The following is a 24,092-nucleotide window of genomic DNA, read 5'->3' as shown; positions in this document are numbered from 1 at the left end:
TAAATAGTGGAAAAGTCTAACAATGGATCTTGGTAATAGTCAAATCAGCCTTTAAAGCAACAGAAAAGCCCTGGAATATGCAATCAGCATTACAGCGAGGTGATTAGTCTCTGTCTGACAGTCTAATGTACACCCTGGGCCACGAAACACACACACACGCACACACATGCACACACACACAACCACACAGACACACACACACACACACACACACCATTACAGTCGACTTAAGTATACATAATATTTACTTTTTTTATTTTAAGTGCATACAGAAAGTTTTTGATAATTAATGGGGTAATGCAGGTGCCTCATGCCAACAAAAAACTGACATAAAGAAAAATAGATTTCAACATACAACTACGATGGTAATCATGTACAAGGCCATTTTTCAGATTTAGCAGTTCAACAGAGCTTCCGTTCTAAATGTTTGGGGAAATAAACATCGTCAGACTGAAGTTGAAACCTTGACATCTGTTGGCCCAAGAGTTTGGCTTGTGTATATTTTTTGGGTCGAAATCTTGACATGACTTGCTCGCTAATGAGAATTTCACCAGAAGACTCACGCGTTTGTAAAATTAAACAAACGTTTAATATAAACGCAGTAATCAGAGCAGAGTTCCAAATGTTTGAGAAATTAAATATTATATTTGATTCACATCTTACATCATTTACCTATACTTGCAGTCCAGCTACTGAAGCTGTATTTAGTGTATAGACATTTCAGTCACTGAGTTTTAAATCAGATAGAAATTGCTGTACACATGCAGCACGCTCTGACGTACCAACGTTGCACCGAGTGAGGGAGAACATGTTTTGAATGACCTCAACCACACACGACTAAACTCAACATAGCCATTACAAATCAGGCTTTATTGAACTGCAGGCTTAAAATCACTCATCATTGAATCTCGCCGCACGTAGTTGGGCAATCAAATCAAAATGCGCCCTAATTTGACAGTTGTTATGAGAGTGACCTCAGCATAATGTGAATAACTACCCTTTATTACAAAGAAGAATTGAGACTAATTCTACATAGCTTGTCACATCTGATGTTGGAACTTCAGGTTTGGGGGGTTAGCGCCATATGCTCAGTATATGACAGCTACATCACAGCAGTGTCACAACATAGAAGTGTATACTCCTTATGGGATGGTGATTGCCCCAGTGTGTGTGTGTGTGTGTGTGTGTGTGTGTGTGTGTGTGTGTGTGTGTGTGTGTGTGTGTCACAGATGTTGCAGTCTGAGTTCTGGTGCAGATGGCTCCGGGTGTACTTGCCAGTGATCTCTTTCCAGTGAAAGCAGCACCATCACACACTGCTACCTGGACTATGTTTAGAGAATAGGAAGTGACATGCTGCACGCACACACCAGACGCACGCACACGCACACGCACACACACACACACGCACACGGACACACACACACAGACACAGAGCAACACACAGACCACCATCAGGGATACCCGCATTCACAAAACACAAAAAAACACAGACACAAAAACACACCAAGTCTTACAATTATTCTATGAAAATTCTGAGGTTGAAAAATGTAGAATTTAATTGTTTCATCACTGTCTCCAAACTCAGTTCTTTTACCATTTTCCACTTTACACGATTATATTTCAGACAATAAAATGTTTCACTTAATAGAAGCATGACTCACTTAGTAATTACACCCTTAATGCTTATGTGAGAGAGAGCATATTCCCAATTTGGTATGTCTTTGATAGCCTGCTAAATCGCACTTTTTTTAAGCATAGGATATTCATTGTAACCGTATGCTCTTGATTTCATTATACACTTTATACGCATGTGCATGCACGGCAACAAACACATGTACACAGGTTAGGGCAGAACCCCGAGTCACTAAGCCAAATCACAACCTGAGCGTTTGAAATGAGAGCATCTTTGCAGCATCACATTCAAACAAAGTATACAGACACAGAAGAACATAGGTCTCTCTCTCTCTCTCTCTCTCTCTCTCAATCTTCCTCTCCCTCTGTTGGTCAGTGCCTTTCCCTCTCCTTGTTTCCCTCAGTTTTGCACTGAGTAAAGGTGTCCTCTGGGGGATAGAAAAGGCCTCGGGGGATTTGTCTTAGTGCAGAGTGCCACCTTGTTGTCAAGGCTGCAATGACACATTTCTTTCAAAGCCACTCCTGACACACGCTCACAGAAGAGAAATGCCATTTCTATAATGCATTGCAACATCAATGCAGCGCATACATAGATAGTTTCTCTGATATCTATAAAGATGAAAAGGGAGGAAGTGGATTGGCCAGAGGCCAGGCAGATTATGACATAAGAGTGTAATAGCTCAGGTACGACCTCCATTACTGTATGGCATCTTATGTCAGTGGCTGGATCTCTCCATCTCTGACACCTATGACTTTAATGCCTTTAATAATTAAATGATATGATAAAAACTAAATCTAATTAGGGGTGACACATTGTATTTCTTTTTAAAGGATGCATGTAAGTAAATATGCCATATATATTTCTACTCTTTGCATTATCCTTGCTTTTGTTGTAGTCCTCATACAGTATATGTATTTCTTCAGATGAACACAATAACAATGGGGTCAAAAGCCTACTGTCTACGTTTGACTTGCAACATTTAAACAAAACAAAAAAAACTTTTGTACACCAGAAAAAAAAGTGAAACTTAACTTAAGAATGTTGCATTTTATCAGTGAATGTCCTTCCCTCCTTTTGTATGTTACTGTATGCATAACAGAATAACATAAGTAATTTTTTTCCGGACTTGGTATAAGGTGATTCATAAAGACGATGATGAGCAGTGTAACTGAGGTATTAGAATAATGAAATGATTAAAACAATAATATAATTTATAGTGTCTGAAAAAAACATATTTGCCATATAAAAACTAACTATACGTTCATGTTTCGATTGCAGTAGTCAATTAAGCAAAACTGAATAGAAGATGGACAGAAAAATCATCATGTCAAAGTTTAACTCTGCACTTCATTTCAATAATGCTATGCAGCCGATACTGCGTAAATTCCTTTATATAGTCACACAAAACCATGAATATGACATTAGTCTAAGCATCCCTGCACTAAAACTGTCAGACAAAAAATAATTAGAAGATTGAGAGAAAACTGTATGTGTACAGCTGTAAGTGCATAGCTGTGTTTGGGGCAAAAATGACCACCATAAAAACCCACTTCCTGTAGCGGAGAAGAGAGAGGGAACATAGTGTATACGCTGGGTCAGTAATGTGTTCATTAACGTGTGAGAAAGCAGAATACAGGCAGCAGGGTCCTTACACAGCGTCACAGCGTTTTACTGGATGAAGAAGTTAATTAAATGAGGAAACGCAGGATGAAAAGACAGAGAAATGGAGGAGAAGTCAGGAAGGACCGAGGGGTGATTGTTAACAGGACATCTGGCACAAGCTTGTTTCTCTCTGGAAGAAGGCAGAAGGGAGGGGGAGATAGCAGCCATAAGTACTTGACCTTCCATTTGTTTGACTGGCAAACTGGCACACACAAAAATCAAACTATAACAAACACACGCGCACTGACAACCACATACATATGCAAAAGTGTACATGATTTGTGTGTGAACAGGTTCCCAGAGAGCAGAGAGAAATAGTGTGAAGGTGAACAACATGGCCGGCAGGGTGCTGACACGTCAGAGACGGAGACCAGAGGATGAGATCACGGTCCCGCCTGTTGGCTGTAATGGCGACTGGAGCGTCTACTGCATACATACACACGCACACATAAAGACAAACACATGTGCACACACTCAAAAACATAAACCTGCAAGTATATATGCGTACTGTATGCACTTTTATATGCGCACAGGAATGCGTGCGCACACACACACACACACACATACATACACTGACACACCGACACACACACACACACAGCCTCACAGTGTCTCTGGGAGTATGCAGTGAGTGTCTGTGCCTGCTGCATATGTGGCCCCATGCATAAACAATGTGCCCTGAGAGACTGTGGAGTGATACTATGGCCCTTAGCAAAACTCCCATGAGCCTCTCTGCCCCTCCATAACCACTATCAGTCTCTCTCTCTCTCTCTCCCACGCACACACACACACACACACACACACACACACACACACTGAACAGCAAGAATATACACAAATAAAAAAAGCAAGAAGCATATATAGAGAGAGAGGGAGGTATGCATAAAAATGTAGCGCGCACACACACACGCACGCACGCACGCACTCACACACACACACACACACACACACACACACACACACACACACACACACACACACACACACACACACACACACACACACACACAACTTTCAGCAACATTGAGCAGCTGTGTGAACTCCTGTTTTGAGATTACAAGCACAAGATGTGGATTCAAAGTAAGTCCACAATTTCAGGTAAATACATTTCCATCTTGCTACATTCCATTGTTAAAACATAATCGAGATTTAACGTATTGTCACTTCATTTTGTCCACCGTTTTCGTTTTGGGCATTTTAGGTCTTTCATCGACAGGACAGCTGAAGACAAAAAGGGGAGAGAGAGGGGAATGACATGCAGCAAAGGGTCGCAGGTCGGAGTCGAACCCTGGCCCACTGCGTCGAGCAGTAAACCTCTATACATGGGCGCCCGCTCTACCAACTGAGCTATCTGGGCGCCCAGTTCTTTCACTTTTACTGATGTAAACATCTGGTATCAGGTTGGTCTTTCATGAGAAAATTCCTTTTGGTGCACAGGAGGACATTTTAAATTTCCAGCAGCAGCACCAGCAGTTTGATTGGAATAAACATAAGAGGAAATGGAATAGAATTTGCAGCATGGCAGTACGAAGAAGAAAAGTGCCACAAACCGAAAGTTATACTATATTAACTTCACTAGCAAGTGATTTTCTAGAAGTGCAAACCAAAAACACGACAGCAAAGACCACATACAGTATAGGCATAGTTTTTGAGAAGAAAAGTAAACTAGGACCTTGTGGGTTAAAAAAAAAAAAGCACACAAGTTGAACAGACACATAAACACATAAAAAGGCAGATGTGAAAACAACAAATCTTTGTCACACAAAGACACAAGTGGGCTCTGGGAAATTCAGTATTTTAGCTTTAATTTAACCTAGGACAGAACGAGGGCAACTAAGGTGAGGATGAGATATACAGAGGTAAATCCAAAATGTACGTAGATTAAAGAGAGGGGAGAGAAGGGGAAGAAAAGAGAGGGGGGAGCAGACACAGAGAGAGTGAGTTGGCGAAACAAAGAGGAATGTCCTCCGTTTTACAAAGGAGATAATTGAGATATCCAACTCCTGACAAAATGTGCTATTTCACTGGAGCTGGGAAAGACACAGACGCAGGGGGAGGAGGAGGAGAGCTAGAAGAGAAGGATGGGGAAGAGAAGAGGAGAGGATAGAGAGAGCTAGAAAAAGAGAGAGAGAGCGAGAGGTCTAGAGGGAGGTGACAGTGGTGTATGTGGCTGTGCTGTCTGTCTGACCTGATTGCAAATAAGCAAAGGAGCTCCGCCGCGGCCCAGAAGCACTTGTTCATGCACAACTCCTCTCTCTCACAAACACACACAGCCTTTTCCCTTTAATAAGACTGCTTAATGGTGGCTGTACACACACGTCACAACAGTAAAATGTGCATGCGTGTGTGTGTGTGTGTGTGTGTGTGTGTGTGTGTGTGTGTGTCTGTGCATGGATTTGTGTAACTGGTGAGGAAGGGGACAAGGAAGGGGAGAGGGTTGCTGTAGTGAGACAGCAAGGAAGAGGAGGGAGGGAGAGGGAGGGAAGGAGGGAGGGGCAACGGTGGGTTTCTGAGACGCATTTGCAATTTAAAACACGGTTTGGTATAATGAAAATGTAAAGCAGTGGTTTTATTTTATTCAGTGTGGCAGGTTCAGATTCCCAGAGAAGCTCCACTCGAGCAATCAGTCCATTAATAATTGAATTTTGTTCAGAAGCCGTGTTTCTGTATGCGAGTATATGAGTGTGAGCACGCGCGCGTGTAAGCGTATGTACACACGTGCGTATTTTGGGCGTGTGAAAGTGCATGCGACAAACCTCTCTTCTCTTTCCAGCTGCTGACCCTAATATGAAGCAGCCAATTAGAGATCTTCATTTAATTGCTGGGCGACTCGTCCTCGCTACACACCGCCACGCTCTGCCAAACGACTGGGACTGTGGCACTGGGGCAAGGCCAGCGACACACACACATTTACACCCATGCATATGCACACAATTACACATACACTCTGATAGACACATGCATACACCCTAATGCAATAATCTCCTTGATAATAATTACCAGAGGAAAATCCCTTGCTGTAGTAGGAAACAATATTATTTTGCTTTGATATCAGCAGACAAAATTACAATAGGTGTGCATCAAAACATATTTTAACCCCTCAAATTGTGCATTAGATATAACCATGGAGAGCTGGCTTGTCCTCCATCTCTCTCTTTCTTCACTGAATGCGCTCTCTCTCTAGGCCCTAACTTCCATCCATCCCTCCTTTTGTGTCCAAAATCAGGAGTTTCTCCTCTCCCTCCATCCCCAACCTCTCTTTCTATCGCTCTCTCTCCCTCTCCCTGGCTGTCAGAGAGTATCAGATCGGTAGTTAGATCCATGGCCGAGGCCAAGTCGGCCTCTCCGCTCTCAGCACTCTACCACAACACATCATTACAGCTGACAGCAGGATTTCACAACGCACCGTACGCGCGTGCACACACACATTGCAAGTGTGCGCACACACACACACGCGTGCGCGGTCATGTTCACGTGCATGCTCTGATTCGCTCGATCTCGCTCACACCCAAATATACACACAAAAACCCACTGTTACAAAGCATGAGGTCTCTACACATTTAATAACAATGCCGTTGTAAAGACTGTGAAATGTTTTGGCTTGATGCAGATTCACTAACAGCTGTTTTTTTTGTTTTTTTTTATAGATCGCTTGGTCGGGTTCCATAAAACACCGAAATGTAAAATGAAGGGTGGAGAAAGGGGAGGAGGGGGAAGTGGGGGATACCACTTCCAAAACCAACAGCAGCAATATGCCAGTGCTGGCGGGAAGAGTTAGCCTCTGTATAACACTTCCAAAGAGAGGTAGAGTCCCTCTTACAAGCCGGTATGTGTGTATCTATATGTGTATGCGTGTGTGTGGGTGGATATTTCTTTAAGCCAGGCTGGGGACTTTAGAGGTGCTGCTAAAGTAAGGTTTACACCCACAAACCCACACACACACACTTGAGAATACACCTGCGAATACACACAATCTCCATGTTGAACAACAAATCTAACACTTCGCCCACTTTGATCGGCTACCCGAAAACAAGGCAGTGGGTGAGTGAGTGGATATGGGATGGGAGTTACTAAAAAGATTTGGGATATGATGCCCGAAAAAAAAAAAAAAAAGTGCCCACTTCCCTCCCCTCTGGTAGGATGACAGGAGGAGAGTGGAGGGGGAAACAAAACACACTAATCTTCTGGCTTCGCAGGAAGCCACAAAGCATCATTTACACAGCGGAGTTAACAGGAGAGCACCAGGCTTCCTGATTTGCAGCGAGTAGCCTTGTTCTAGATAGAGATATTCAGACTGTCAGTATAAACTGCTTCTGTTTTCGTTTTGCATTTATTTCAATGCCAGACTCAGGGCATAAATTTTTCATCACCTGCTAAGCTATGAATAAAAGATTAAAAAAGGAACTGAGAGGGGCGGGGAGGGAGGGAGAGAGAGAGAAAGAGAAGGAGAGAGAGGGAGAAGAAGGAGAGGTACAAAAAAGTCTAACAGATGTGGCGCATGCAGTGCAACGTGTGCATAGTGAGAAGGTCTCCCTCTCCTCTTTCTCTTTGCCCCCACCTGCCCAACTCTCCCCTCTCCCCCCTCTCCCCCCCCCCTACACCACCAACCCAATATACCTCTAGGAAGAGAGCAGTGGCTGCGGTGCAGGGTAAAGACGCCATAATGAGCGGGAGGCAGAGGAGCATCTCACCTTGGCTTTTTATAGGATTACCTGAGAGGTGAACTCTCTACTCTGTGAGAGGATTTATCAGTACATCCTCTCTCTCTCTCTCTCTCTCCCTCCCTCTCTCTCTATGCCCTCAGCGGTCTTTGACAGGCAGGGCGAGAGTGAGATGTTGAAGAGCTGCCGGAAAATTCTCTGCAATACAAACTTGACAGGTTCAGGTGTGGGTTAAAGAAGGGAGAGAAAGAGAGGGATGGAGGGATAGGGAAGGAATGCATCTCACTCTCTAACTCTGCAATGCTCTCCTTCTTTCTCTTTCTGTTGAGTTTATGAAGCTGTACATCCTAGCTCATATGGACTATGATTGTTAAATCCGTATATACCTCACATCATTACCTCCTCTCTGACCAGCAGAGTCATACATTGACAGTATGCCACCTTTATTATGAGGAGTGCTGGTGTCACCTGCATACTCAGTGAGATAAGAAACATAGCATTTTCTAGTATGTCCAGTTTTGGTTGAATAAAACATGTAGACACACACACACACACACACACACACACACACACACACACACACACACACACACACACACACACACACCTGCAGCCAAAAAACTCACTTATTCAGATTATTTTTGTCACTACTGAATTCACACACAAGTAATTTTAGTTTATTAGTAACACGTAAAGCAAAAAACATAAGGTAAAGAAGTTCAGCGTGCTGGTGACAGGAATTGCACACACACACACACACACACACACACAATAACACACGTTTACATCATGTCAGGCTGTGTGTGTGTGTGTGTGTGTGTGTGTGTGTGTGTGTGTGTGTGTGTGTGTGTGTGTGTGTGTGTGTGTGTGTATGTTTGGGTGTGTTTGATCCACACTGGAGATACCTGATCAAAATAACCACTTGTATAGATGAAGAGTCACAGCACACCCACAGTTGTACATACTGTACATACATACATACATACATAAATAAGCATACAGAGGCAGTCATATGACCTTGTCTCAAGTCTTCTGGACACAGAAGTCCACTCATACACATTAATACCAATTGACCCAATAAAACAGGGTGTAGTCTACAGAGAGGTACATGGAGGTAATGCTGTAAGCAATAACACACGTTTACATCATGTCAGGCAGTGTGTGTGTGTGTGTGTGTGTGTGTGTGTGTGTGTGTGTGTGTGTGTGTATGTTCAGGTGTGTTTGATCCACATGGGAGATACCTGATCAAAATAACCACTTGTATAGATGAACAGTCACAGCACACCCACAGTTACATACATACATACATAAGCATATAGAGACAACATACAGAGGCAGTCATATGACCTTGTCTCAAGATGTAAAAAATTTATGCTACACTCTCCTGAAATATATACGTTGACACACAGAAAAAGAACAAACTTGCAAACACACATGCGAACATGCAGGCATACATGCAGGCATGCCAGAAGGTTGTAGTGTAATGTATGGGCAGGGTGAAATCCATCTCTGGTTAGAGTAGAGGTAATATATCCCACCAGGACCTGTGTACCTCGTAGCAATTTAAAATACTAGACGTCAATCCTAGCCTTCTGCATCCAAATAAGGCTGTGTGTGTGTGTGTGTGTGTGTGTGTGTGTGTGTGTGTGTGTGTGTGTGTGTGTGTGTGTGTGTGTGTGTGTGTGTGTGTGTGTGTGTGTGTGTTTGCCTGCATTTAAGCTACTGGAAGAAATCATGATAGGGACTCCCCAAACTGGGCCCTCGAAGCACACTGAACCTCTGCTGTGGTTATGTTATACATTCTGGGATAGGAAAAAAAATAAATCTGGCTTGTTCACATTAAAATTCTTTAAACCAATCACAATCATCTTGGGCGGCGCTAAGCCATGTACACAGCAATGGTGACTCTGCTAAAGTCTCGGGAAGGAACTTGTTTTGGTGGAACATTTGCACGTAGGGAGACGACTTCTGGAATGGCTAATTCCCCCGCAAAAGAAAATGCCACATAAAATATTAAATGTTCACACAATACAGTAAGGTTAGCTATTTAAAACTTGGATACATGGTAATTTACTCTTAACAGTGTATTGTGTATGTACTTCGTCCACACCAATCACCACCAACAAGTCGTTGCCAACAAATGTTTCTGGTGATCCGTGTACGATGGAGAACTGTCCGGCAGCAATTTCAATCAAAACAAACTAAATCAAACTGAGGCAAAGAAACATACAACTAAAACAGCAACCTTACAGCAAGCTGCCAAGTCCTTTCTATCTTCGCCTTCTTCTGAAGGCAGGGTTAGGGTTAGGGTTAAACCTCTCAGCCTCACCTAACTGGCCCGTACCACCTGCAAAGGTGATTTTAGGGTGAGCTAAACTGAGAAAGCAACATTAACAATCTGTATCTTAAAATACCATTACAATTAGATAAACAATTACTGCTGGCATTACTATGTGCACCCACAACAGTAGGCACCCCAAATATTATAAAAATGTCATTCACTGCAGAACTACATGCACTAAATGCTTGCTCTCGTGGGAATTACTGGAATAGTTGGGTCTTTGTAAATTATAGGTTTATCTGTGTTTTAAGCCCCCAACGTCTCCTTCCAGGCAGCGCTGCCTGGAAAGCACTAGGATTAGGCAAAGGTTATGGTTATGGTCAGGGTTAAGGTTAGGGTTAGGTGCCTTGAAGTCAACAGTCGCAGCGCTGCCTGGAAGGAGACGTTGGGGGCTTAAAACACCATCGAGCAAATGTGTGTGGTCTAGACCTACTCTATCTGTAAAGTGTCTTGAGATAACTCTTGTTATGATTTGATACGATAAATAAAATTGAATTAAACTATCTTACCTATTGTTCTACACCTTTGGAGTGTCCAGCCCCTCCCTGCTGAAAGGACCTAATCAGGCACACCTCCCCTTGAACCCATAAACCCACTAAACAGGCCTATGCCAAATGATAATGTAGCAAATAAACTAAAACATTACACTGAAATTAAGGATTAAAGGTCCTCTAAGTGATGTGATGCGTTTTTTAGGCTACAACATTTTTTGTCACATACAGCAAATATTTTCTCACTATCCGCTAGCTGCCTGTCCCCTGAACACACTGTAAAAAAACTCTCTGTAGACAGCCCAGGCTCCACAAACAGCAACAAACTGCGCCAACCTGCCCCAAAAACCATAACAAACAGTGTTCCAGCCAATAACCGACAAGAAGGAGGTGGTTGAGTCATGTATACGCATTGTGGAAGTAGCCTACGTGCTCAACCAGCTCCTTCTTGTCGGTAACACTGTTTGTTGGTTGGCGCAGTTTGTTTTTGTTGCCGTTTGTGGAGCCTGGGCTGTCTTCAGAGACCGCGTTTTTTTACAGTGTGTTCAGGGACAGGCAGCTAACGGAAAAATGTTTAGCCTAAAATACGCGTCACATCACTTAGAACCCCTTTAACCTAACAATTTTTGGAACAGATGCTAGTAGGACGAACTACTAGGAGAAAGGCAGCCTTTTCACACAGTGACAAAGCCTGACATCCGGTGCGTGGCTCCGCTGCTTCATCCTGGCAATGTACTTCCGTTGCGCCAGACTAGCCTGTTTTATATGTAAATGTCCAGGTCAAGGCCTTGACCAACTGCCACTTTGCTTGTTTGAAAGCCATGATGTCTCTCTCTGTCTCATGGGTGGGCCAAATTCTCTGAAACAAAGGCAAAGCAGAGAAAAGGGGATGTAACCTTGCTCCTTATGACCTCATAAGGAGAAGATTCCAGATCGGCCCATCTGAGCTTTCATTTTCTCAAAGGTAGAGCAGGAAACCCAGGGCTCGGTTTACACCTATCGCCATTTCTAGCCACTGGGGGACCATAGGCAGGCTGGTGGAACTCATATTAATGTTAAAAAACCTCATAAAGTGAAATGTTCATGCCCTGGGATCTTTAAATCAATGGGAAATTAAATGAATGAAGAAAAATACGCTAACAATTCAACATAGTGTTTTGTCAGTACTGTTAACCCACTGTGCTGAGCAGCTACTGATTAAATATACAATTTCAAATTTCATCACAACAACATAGTGATTAAAAAGGGTAATTTTCTTTTGTAGGAAAATAGATTTGACTATTATTGATTAAAAAAAGTAAGAGGGGTTTTCTAACATGGTGCCATCTGTTTGCCCCTTACACCTTCTACTCTTTCACCTCTTACCTTCCTCATATCACTACCTACTCACCACCTTTTTATGTAGCCTCATTTCCTTTGAGTCCCTATGTCATTTTTCCTGTCAGCCCTTCTTCCTCTACTCTCTTGTCGCCACTCTACTCCTTTGTCCTCTCTTTTATCTGAATCTAGTTCTTATCCTCCTTTACTACGATCTCAGGCAAAATACTGTAAGCCTCTACAACTCCATCTCCTCTCAGTCAGCAACAAGGGGGAAGGCTATGCCAGAAGTAGTTGGCATCAACCTGTCACCCTACAATCCCAGCTTCCTCCTTCTGCCAGCCTGCTTAATCAAATTACCCCCCTCACCCATGCACACACAAACCCATTTCTCAATCAACTTCCCTCCTGCACCTTCGTCTTCTGCTCTCCAAAACCTTGCACCCTTTGCTCCCTTTATCTGCCAGCTTCCCACAGGCTGTGCAAAAAACAAACAAACATATATACTGTGTATATATATATATATATATATATATATATATATATATATAGCCATAGTTAGAATACTTAAATAATGTGTGTGTATTTCCATGTCTTTTTTTGTGTCTGGGTGACTTTGCTTGCGTCTATATGTTTGTTCGAACAGTATAACAACGTGCTGTGGCAGTGGCTGAGGCTGCTGTGTGAACTTAATTAAATTTCCCCCTCTTTTTTTTCTGCTTCCTTCCTGTGTGCCCGCTTGCCCACGCTCCAAATGTCAACAGGATTTGGGCACATGGAGTGGCATCTGGTGCCGCATCACCCAACGCACATGGATACAAAAAACCTCACAGCACGGCGAGTTAACCTGGAGCGCCGCCAAACCAGCAGCTACTCGCTAGCTAAGTGCCACAGCGCCAGTCAAGCGCCCGTTGGGCTGTGCGCCCACCCGCATCACTGCATCGCTCACACACATGCACGCATAAACACACTGGCACTTTCAACCCCAATGGCACTAGGCGATGACAGGGAGACAGAAGGGCCTTGCCTAGCTGATCCACTCCCTGCCCCCAGCACATACTGATCAGCTCCTTGCCTAACCCCAGAGCCATACTGTATCTCCATACCCTCACTGGCAGTCTGTTGGCGTGGGCTACACACAAAAAAAGAGTGTATGTTATGTCTTACCAGTGCATCTTAAAAATACCAGTCCCCCATGCCTCCCCTCCAAAACACACAAACGTGTACATTCATATACGGAACATGAATATGCAGATACACATTACCATTCCCACACCCACACTAACATTATAACATCACAATGATAAATGCACACCCCCACATACACACACTAAAAAACATATCCAAAGCAGCTCTTCTTTGATCTGTTATAACTGTCTCAGACGGTGCCATTAGAGGCTTGGGTCTGGCTTCCCAACCACAGTGTTCCTCTCAGTTATTGCTTGCTTCCCAGGGTTTACTGCAGACCGGCCATTTTTGCCAGCAACCGCTCAAAGACACACACACACACACACACACACAGACACTAACACTCCTGCCACCCAAACTCACTACTTGATGTAGTTAGATACAAAAAAATTTGCTGTGGCGCTTAAATCCAAGGACGGCAAAGATCATGTACAGTTTGTGTTAAGAGAAAGAGAAAGAGAGGAATAAAGATGGATGGAGAGAAAGAGAGAGAGAGAATGAAAAAAGGTAATTGCCAATCATGACCTTGAGTTCAGCCTTTTTCAGTGAGGTAAAGTTGGAGTCACATGGATGCGTGCGTTTTAGCCGTGGCGACAATACAGGAGAGGAGATATGATATCAGCCACAAGCAGAACATGAAATAAGGAAGAAAACATTTAAATTATTTGGTCAACAATATTCATATTCTCATAAAAAACACCACTGCACAAGATTTAAATTAGGGACCCCATTTGTCTTCACCTTCAAGACTTTCCTCAGCTTGCCTCCATGCAGATTAGAGTTGACTCTCAATTACAGTCCATCTCTGAGTGCAGATGCCAGTGTGAAGCAGGCCCAAATAAAACACATCAGGCTTTTCAAATAGACCCGTTTAGGACCACTGAGCAGCCAACAGTGCAAGCCAGCTAGCCAGCCGGCCAACTCCATATACATCCATGGCTGTGAAAAGAGCTCAAGGAAGCCTGAGCCTAACATATGTTCTATTCCAATCTGTGTCACTCTTCATTTGCCTGTTCCTCTTCCTTGGTCTAGGCGACTCTCTCATTTGCTCTTTCTTGTGTCTGCATTTTTTCAAATGATATGGCCTCTCCCTCTCTTTTTCTCTAAATCCTTTCCTCTCTATGATCTAGTAAAGCTTACCTGGTTCTTATGTGGCATTAAAGTTTGATTTTTGCATCAAGGCTACAAATGTGAGGCTGCCTTTCTCTACTATGTCTAAATACTGACCAGCTCCATAGCATTAAGCGTGTTGTGACGTGGCCATAGCTTTCACATCAGTGTCAGTATCACATCCTATCTCATTTGTAAACTTAGACTGCAATAAGTTGGCTTAGTTTTGGAGCAGTACTTATATGATAAACAGATGCAGCCAGGCAGCCCCCAGATAGACAGATAGAAATGGGTCGTGGGAGCTGAAAGGATTGAGCTAAACAGAAAATCAATTTGGCTTGTCTGCAGAGGAGTTGCCCCATGCTATTTGTTTGGTTATTGTCTTTCTATTGAGTCAGATAAACAGAGAATGATTATTTGATGGAGGAAATACACATGCTCTGAATCTGCCTGCTCAGAATTAAACACATTGAGAGCAACACATTTTTTCATCTAAACATGAAGTGATGCATTGTATGTTTACTGTACACCAGACACTCATTGTACTTGTGTGTATTTTCAAGTGTACATACAGTATTCTGTGGACACCACTGTCAACCTCAGTGATGACATCAATGGATTCACAGTCAGTCTATGGTAAATTTAATTTGTAAAACAACAGAAGCAACTGTATCCAAAACTACAGTTAAACCATTCCACAATCAGAAACCTTGGATTACCAGAACTATCCAGAATGCCATAACCTGCAGTCTGAAAACATGGACAATTTTAAAGCAGCAGCCTACAATGTGAGAAGAGCAGTACAGGAGGCAAAAAGGGGCTATGGGAAGAAAGTGGAACTACAATTGCAGGAGGGCAAGCCCAAGCGCATGTGGCAAGGTCTAAGAACTATGACAGATTACAAGCCCACCTCCTCCTTGTCAAGTGCTGATGCGTCTATAGCAAGTGAGCTAAACACATTTTATGCTCGCTTTGAGGCCATTGGAGGTTAATGGCTGGGTGGGTGCACCTCTCACACCCATCTCCTTTCCCAAACATGACGTCAGGAGGGCTTTTAAGCATGTCAACACCAAGAAAGCAGCAGGACCTGACGGTATCAGTGGGCGGTTCCTCAAACTGTGTGCTGACCAACTATTACAATGATATTCAACCTGTCACTGCCATACCCACGTGCTTCAAGAAGTCCATCATTCCTGTGCCCAAGAAAAAAAGGACCCATTACAGTTTGCTTACGGTCCCAAACAATCAACAGGAGATGCCGTACACATCCTCCACATCCTATCTCCGCTGGAAAAGAAAGGAAGCTATTTGAGACTGCTGTTCATTGACCACAGTTCAGCGTTTAACACCATAGTTCCCTCCAGGCTTGTCCCAAAGCTCAAGGACCTGGGGTTAAACACGTTACTGTACATATGGATCCTTGACTTCCTGACAGACACACCCCAGGTGGTGAGGTTGGGCGGCAACACCTCTTCCATCCATATCCCTTACACTGGAGCACCCCAGGGCTGTATTTTGAGTCCCCTGCTGTACTCCCTGCACACACACACACACACACACACACACACACACACACACACACTGTGTAGCCACTTTCGACTCCAGCACCATCATCTAGTTTGCTAATGACACAGCTGTGGTGGGCCTGATCACAGACAACAATGAAAAGGCCTACTTGAAAGAAGTAGAGGACCTGACCCACTGGTGTCAGGACAACAACCTACTTATGAATGTCAGGAAGAATAAAGAAATGACAGTGAACTTTTTTGGAAGAAGCAGGGAAGTGATGGGAACCGAGCAGAGGGGTTAAACACTATCTTTTAAACAAAAATCTCAGAGCATGTGCCCTCTGAGACAAAGGAAAGCACATGTCCCACATGTGGTCTGAGCGCCCTTTTCAAACCAAGAGAATGCAGCCTCCATGCAACTGTAATAGCCTAAAAGTCACAACTCCATGAGAAAAGATGGCCAAAGGTCTAAAAGAACTAGAGAATTGTAGTTCACACCTACATGTCACCTTCAAGAACTCTGAACGCAGCAGGGGTCCGTGCCCAGGTGACCGGGGATATAAATACTCTGGTCATCCACTTCTCATTCTCATCCACTGCACGCAAAAGCTGCTAAAGGGTGCTCTCCTCTGTGCTTTTCGATTGCAACCCTGTTGCTGAATGAAGACATGCAGTCAAACGTTTGTACTCTAATTAAATAGTTAAATTTTTCCGGACGAGTGGACTATTTTTGGTGTTCTGGGAACACCTTGGATCCTGTGGAAACACGTGTTCAGTTTTTTTACCTCCGCAGAAGAGAAAAACGTTTCAGCCGGGACACCGCTTTTCTTATCATGTCGACTTAACTGGTTCTTCACTGCCTTTGGAGAGAAACCAGATTTTTTTTTTCGTGAATCACTGACGAGTGAGACGGATCCGCTTTGTTTACCGTGGAGCATCTATGGGAACGGGAACACATACAGAAAATGTGTTATAAATGTCAGTAACAGTTATTGCTGCAAACTTGTTACTACATTGAATGTGATTGATTAGTAAGTGCTATTGTTGCAAATGTCTTACTAATATGATTGGGACCACCAATTCCAAATTATTGCTGTGAATGTACTGGATCACGGTACTTGTTGATTTTGTGTTTGATACTGTAGCTTATATTGAACTGTAATGCTACACTGCCGTCTACCGCCGCGGAGAAGCTAGTTACTGTACAAGCGAGATAATTAACCTTCTGTTCGTCACTCAAACCACAGCACCGCGACATAACGAGACCGATACCTAGTGGTCCTGTGTAGACAAAAGGATCGGTTATTATTGCCGCAAGAAGTCAGCTGTTGGCCCGTAAGAGGCTGGTTAATAAACAGTCCCCTCGTTAGACAACTTATCAGACCCCTGCCACAACGTCAAGTTAGGTCAGAGTCTTGAGTGAACGAGAAGATGGTTATTATCACTTCCTCGAAAATCAAGATTCCAAGTGTCTTTCGTTCTCTCAAGCGTTCTTTGCTTTCCTCTTTACACACTAACCTAACACACACGCATACCCATACACAGATCAGCTGACGGCCACCCCATAGTCACGTGGTATTGCAACCAAGTTTCACTACCCGCCATCTTGGGGTTAAATAGTTTGTGTATTTCCTTGAGTAGCCATTTTGTGCCTTGAGCCGCACATCTCGCGGTGTTTCATCCGTCATCTTGATCTTGTGTGGCTTAGCTACCCACATGATCTTGTCACCTTTCCCTATTTCTTTCTTTCTCTTTCTCTTTCTCTCTCACTCTCTCACACACACACACACATATACACACACTTGTTTTTGCCTTTGTTGTAGTTGTAACAAGTAAACAGGTTTATTGATTGAAGAACTATTGGTTGACCATTAATAATTTGGAAGTTAAATGAATTCTATTTTACTTTAAAGTGCAGTTGTTTGTGATTATTTGTGTATATGTTGTAGTAACAGCTGGTTGAACAGGTCAGTGCTTGAATTTCACCGTTCACTTTATAAATATGAGATAAATTAATCAAATTAATTAAGATCTGTATTTTCAAAGAGCACACCACCTATGACACTGTTTTCACAGTTCAGTTATTGGTCCCTGATTCCAGTGCGGTGCCCCGTTTTGATTGTTTGTCAATTTGGTAAAGTTAAAAAATTAATATTCATAGCTTCATTAATATTGATAAAACAATAAATAAACAATAAATTGCCAATAATTGAATCTGTACCTTCCTAATCCCCAACAGAAGGAACTATGCTTCCCTTAATATCAATAGGTCGTCATCGGAGAGGGTGGACAGCTCCAAATACCTTGGTGTCCACATTACCAAGAGTTTGACCTGGGCGCTCCATACACTCAGTGGTGACAAAGGCAAGGCAGAAACTTTTTTTTCACGCCTGAGGAAATTCTGGGTATCCCCTCAAATACTAAGCAATTTCTACTCCTGCATCACTGAGAGTGTCCTGATGGGGAACATTACTGCCTGGTACGGAAACAGCACCGAACAGGACTGCAAGGCCCTGCAAAAGTTATTTGCTCAGCTGTAGGCCTGTTGAAGTGACACACATTGACACACACAATCATATCATTTAATTTCAAACCCATGCCCCAAAACATAAAAAAAAAAATCTAAATTTTGAAATACACAATAAAAGAAAATCTAACAGGTGTACAGATGTTAAGCCTTTGACCTGGACCTGAAATAATTGACACTGTCTGCATCTTGCCTTTGCATAATTAATGGGATTTAATAGTCATTTAGTTTCTGCTCTTGGCTTCACTCACTCAATGTACTTTTGTACCTGTGTGTGCAATCTTGCCCCCCCCCCCTTGCACACGGCCGGTGCTAAGACTAATAAATATGCTCTTATAATCCTGCTGCTGGTGTCATCCAAGTGTCACTCCTAGACATAAGGCAGGGTGACAGTGGGGCGCCCCTTACAGTGTGTGTGTGTGTGTGTGTGTGTGTGTGTGTGTGTGTGTGTGTGTGTGTGTGTGTTTAATTTGGCTTTGCATGGATGAATGCATAGTTTATGTGAATGTGTGTGCGTATCCTGCATTGTGTGGCGTGCACGTCTGTAGGACTGATTAAGACACACTCTTCTCTGGTGTGGTGGGACACCTGGTCTTAGTGGGAAAATGGGATGTGGGCCACCAGGGCAAGAGGGTAGGCAGAGAGAGAAGCACGCGAAAGCAGGAGGGAGGCAAGGTGAGCTACAGGGAAACACTGTCATCCACTTCCGTACCAAGTGGACTTTTAATTTAGCTATGGTCAGATTAGACCGAGGCACATGGCATAGGTGGAGAGACACATTGCTGCCAAGCTATTAGGTAACCCCGAGTGGGCAAAGTGACAACACACAAACAGATATACTATATGAACACACTTATACGCACCGGACTTGGTCTCTTGCAGGAAGATAGGAAAAGAAAAACACCTATGCATGTACAGTATTTAGGCTTATTGATGAATCCAGGTGGCTCTGAGCTAATACAGCATACACTGTGGCAAAGAAAGCTACTACTCTGATTTCCCCTAATTGATTTCAGTTATTATGATGAAATGCAGGCAGGGTTAACCATCTTGTGTGACAAACTGCAGTAAAAATGTTTCATTATGTCTTGTAGTTCTATGTGGGCTCGCCACCCAGAGTGGCAAACGAATCACACAATCAGAAAGGGCATTCATTCTAATCATACAGGAAACATCTTCCTAATGTGACAAAATAAGAGAATAACATGTATTTTGGTGTCTATAGAGTTACACCAGCTCCACTTCATGCTTTTTTCATTGGAATATGAACACCATATTGCTGTTCTGAAAATCAGTGTCCTTCTCACCACTGCTAACCATGCTGCAGAAAAGAAGAATGAAGACAAACTGAATGAGAGTCTGTGTCTGCTTATCAGGTGTTTCTTACACCTCTCAAATTACCTAACTTTACTAAGCTGACCAATATAAGGCCTTAAAATAACAGCAGCAGTAAGTGGAGTATTGCTGTAACCTGGTCATCAATTGTTTGTAGAATTGTTAGTGTGCATGGCAACAAGCGGCAGACTTGGGGTTCATATAGATGTGACTTGTGAACTGTGACACATGGTAATTGCTGTGGACAGTGCTAAATAGAGACAGGACACATAAACGGAGCGCATGAGGTGCAGTATAGACGACAGACACACACACACACACACACACACACACACACACACACACACACACACACACACACACACACACACACACACACACACACACACACACACACACACACACACACACACACACACACACACACACACACATCACATCCAGTAAACATAAACATAAAAAAGCCAGAGGCAGCTTGCAAGAATGAAGTAACAAAGCTGAGCAGGAATGGCACTTTTCTTGGTGTTTGCTTATACTTAAAGTAATTGCCGCATGTCTGTCATTGCCGACGAAGGCAAAGAAAATGTCTTCCTCAGCTGCTCCCCTGCCTGTTTTGTTCACTGCACTTGTGTAAAGTGGGAGAAAATAAGTGTCATTCAATGAATGCAGCTATTCTTCCCATGACAGCTTCATATCTGTGATTTGGGGGGAGGCCACCCCAAAATCCTCCTTTTCTAACGCCTTTGACAGCGTGTTCAAAAAAAAAGGTCCCACCTCTTTGTCCAAGCTTTGCTAAGCACATGCACACACATAGACATGCACACACACCTATCCACTCTAAAACGTTTCTACGCACCCACTCAACAATGTGCAAGGACTAACATTCACACATGGACAAATGCACAGAGAGAGCAGTGAAGGGTGTCTGTGCTGAGCGAATGGATGCCCTTTTTTAACCCTGCTCAGCAAGTGTCCCTGTGTTAATAGCTGATCAGATGGCTGAAAGAGAGATACAGAGAGAAAGTCCGAAACAGAGATGCTGCTGAGAGAGCAGAGTAGAAGGACTTTCCTTATTTTTACAACTATACATACCTGTCCATCCATCTGACCGTGTCTCACACTCTCAATATACCTTGCCCTCACTTTCTTATGCAGCAGGCATATGGGTCAGTTGCCATGGTAACAACTGAGAGGCCAAGGATCTTCTTGTCTATTAAGAAAAGTGGGGGATTAATTAATCATAGGTCAAAGTCAATCTATAAATTGAGTGTCCTCCCAAGAAGATCTACGCAATCAGTCGTTTCAGCAAGTGGCCCAAAAACGGCCCTCTAATGGTCGTAGTGATTATGACCAGAGCGAAGGAAGAAGTCAGCTGACTTTATTATAGAGCGATAAAGTCCACATAGAGCGGAGATCGGGGTGGATGGATGGGTTAACACAATTTGGTCTTGTTGTATAACTTAGTTTGGTAAAAAAAAAAAAAAAATTCAGAGATGCACCGATTGCAATTTTCTGTTTATCTGTGTTTTAAGCCCCCAACGTCTCCTTCCAGGCAGTGCTGCCTGGAAGGCACTAGGATTAAGCAATGATTATATAGTCAGGGTTAGGGTTAAGGTTAGGGTAAGGTGCCTTGAAGTCAACGGTCGCAGCGCTGCCTGGAAGGAGACGTTGGGGGCTTAAAACACCATCGAGCCAATTTTCTTGGCCAATTACAATTTTTTTACAAGTTTGACCTGCTGATTTTAATCTTTCCAAGAATTATAATTGACAGCATACACAAAAAATGTCACTTTACTTTCATGAAAAAGTCAACTGTATGTTCATTTACATTTTTTTCAAAAACTGCACCAGGTTACAGGACCTTTTCTCACTCTCACTCAAAATAAAAAAGTGCTCCAGTTTTTTTGTACAAATAAAATCCTACTGAAACTGAATATAGTATATCCCACTTTATCTAACATATTTTACATTTCTCAAAAGTAACAACAACATAACAACACACCTAATTATATACTGTGTATGTAGGTCTATTATAGAGAATCAGCTATTCATTATCTATCTAAAATTATGTATTAATTTATCTATTTTTTTTTTTTTTTTTTTAAATTGAATCAGTATCTATTTACAAGAATGTAAAGGTGTGTGAATTATATTAACTCCCACTCCTGTGGCGAGAGGCGTCCTCCTGCCTGTCCCACACTGCCTGCGCATGGCGCAACAGGAGACCCCACGCTGTTGGCAGAAGAACTGGTCACTGCAATAACTCTGAGCAGCATGCAAGCGGGTAAATTATAATATATATCTAAATTAGTCACTTCTTAAAAATAAAGTCGCTAAGAGGCTCTGAAAAATTGCTAAATTTAGCAAGAAAGTCACCAAGTTGGCCAGACGTTGTGTGTGGCTGTGACAATAGTCGGTATGTCTGTGCCGCTGTGCGCGCAACGTGAACTATCGTGTGGCGTATTCGTGTAAATTTGGTCACTGATCATGGCTGATCAAACTGAAAATCGTCCGATTCCAGTCACCGGCTGATCCATCGGTGCATCTCTGAAACAATGGTAATGTACATAATGTAATGTAGTCAATGGTAGACAATGATAGACAATGGTGATGAGGTTGGGTAGATGGTAGTCTCGCTTTACCAGACCCTCCTCCAAAGCGTGCTGAAGGAGCAATCCCAGAAATGGAAGGCGAAGGATATAGACTAGGGAGATGGAGAATTCATTACTTCTTCAAAAGTGTTTTTCTGTTGCACATTTAGTATCTTAATTTTCCCTAAAACAAATTAAAACACCTTAAATGTAGACCCAGCCCTCTAGAATTACTTTTACAAGACAATGACAACTACAAATGCTGTCTTATATAGTCTGGGTCACTTGTTTTGACCTACTTCATATCTCATTTAAAATTAAAAATTAAAAACAGGAATGGCAGAATATATCCATGGCATTTTCTCTGTACACCTTTCGACCTCCCTGAGAGCCTATAGCCCACCTGACCACTATCCTGTACTGCAGACGTAGCCCCACTGATGGTGCACTCCCTTGGATACTTAATGCAAACAATAATCCAAACAGGTTAATGTGCAAGAAATGGGACTACAACATGTTTCCAAACATGTCTGCTCTGTTCGTTGAAGTAGGGCCTGCCAATTCAAAACTGGGGAGCAGCCATGACTGGTCTCTGACATTACCTGAGATTATTGTTTATTGTGCAATGCTCAGTGGCAGAGAGAGAGAGAGAGAGAAAGAGAGAGAGAGACCCCTGCGGCTCACACCCTGACATGTATGTTACGCTCTATTAAATTAGCATGAGTCCAATATTAAAATAATAACATTTACCTCTGCAATAAATGCTTTGGGTTCCAAAATCAATACTTCTACCCTGTAATGCCAAAGTATCATTACAAATAATAAGAGCAAAGTTGTTGCATTATATTGAGCATTTAAAAAAAACTCAGAAGGGCATGCACGTATTATAGATTAAATAATTTCATTTGAAATGTCACAGATTCCCGTAAAAGTTAATAGAGTTGCATTGTTAATGCAATTTTTTTTTGGGTGGGGGTAAACATTTGTTTGTGTATGCTTTCATATGCTCTCTGTGTTTATACATATTACCATGAGTAATATGTCTTTTTCCAATTAAAATTTTAAGAAAGAGAAATGGAAATCCAAGGCAAACTTGCAAAGTTAAGGTTTACCTTGTGCTTAATTGCTCGATTGAAGCGTTCATAAGCACTCAGAGTACTAACTAAGGCATTAAAAACTCATATCTCTCTGCATCCACAAAGCAAGCCTATTAGTGTACACTCCCAAAAACACAACTACTCCACACATCAAATCGAATAGAAAAAGATCATTGATTGAGGCACAGAAATGAATTAGTGAAATGAAAAGGACCTGGAGAGGAGTGAAGATCATATCATCTTTGAGCTGATAGAGTCCAGTCTAAAGGTGAGAACAGAATGATAGGGAACTATACAGCTGAATTGTGAAGGCCCCTGTCATGCTGTCTATGGCCTCATTGGATGAGCCACTCTCTAGGTACTCAGTCTCCATTCAGAGCATGAATCAATGGCTCCTGATTAGATTTGGGGGGGGTTACTATGCTGTTTTTGTTTGTTGTGACATCTTCCCTCGCTTTGTGAGGTCTCTGTGCTCCTGCCTGACAAAGGCACCACCTCCTTCGATGGAGGAAGAGAGAAATGGGGAGACAGGAACTGGGGGAGGGGGATCATGGAGAGGGGCCGCCAAGGCTGTTTCTTGTCGTTCCTTGTTGTGTTATATTCCGCTGAGCTGTTGTGTGCAGGCGCAAAT

At 42.8% G+C, this 24,092-nt stretch overlaps 1 protein-coding gene across 2 annotated transcripts in view; it reads right to left on the bottom strand.

The window, feature by feature from the left end:
- kiaa0825 (KIAA0825 ortholog) overlaps positions 1–24,092 on the bottom strand; it is a 127,619-nt gene that overhangs the window by 24,748 nt on the left and 78,779 nt on the right. The window contains exon 23 of one of the 2 annotated variants that reach the window (XR_003692593.1): positions 20,866–20,983. The exons of the other annotated variant lie outside the window; for it this stretch is intronic. The gene's annotated coding sequence lies outside the window, so the exon portion shown is untranslated. The remainder of the gene's footprint in view (positions 1–20,865; positions 20,984–24,092) is intronic. 2 annotated transcript variants of the gene reach the window in all.

This window comes from Perca flavescens, chromosome 5 (assembly GCF_004354835.1).
Source record: "Perca flavescens isolate YP-PL-M2 chromosome 5, PFLA_1.0, whole genome shotgun sequence".
In the NCBI taxonomy this organism is placed as follows: Eukaryota; Metazoa; Chordata; class Actinopteri; order Perciformes; family Percidae; genus Perca; species Perca flavescens.
Note: the sequence above shows the minus strand (reverse complement) of the source record. Positions and strands in the feature narration are given on the sequence as shown.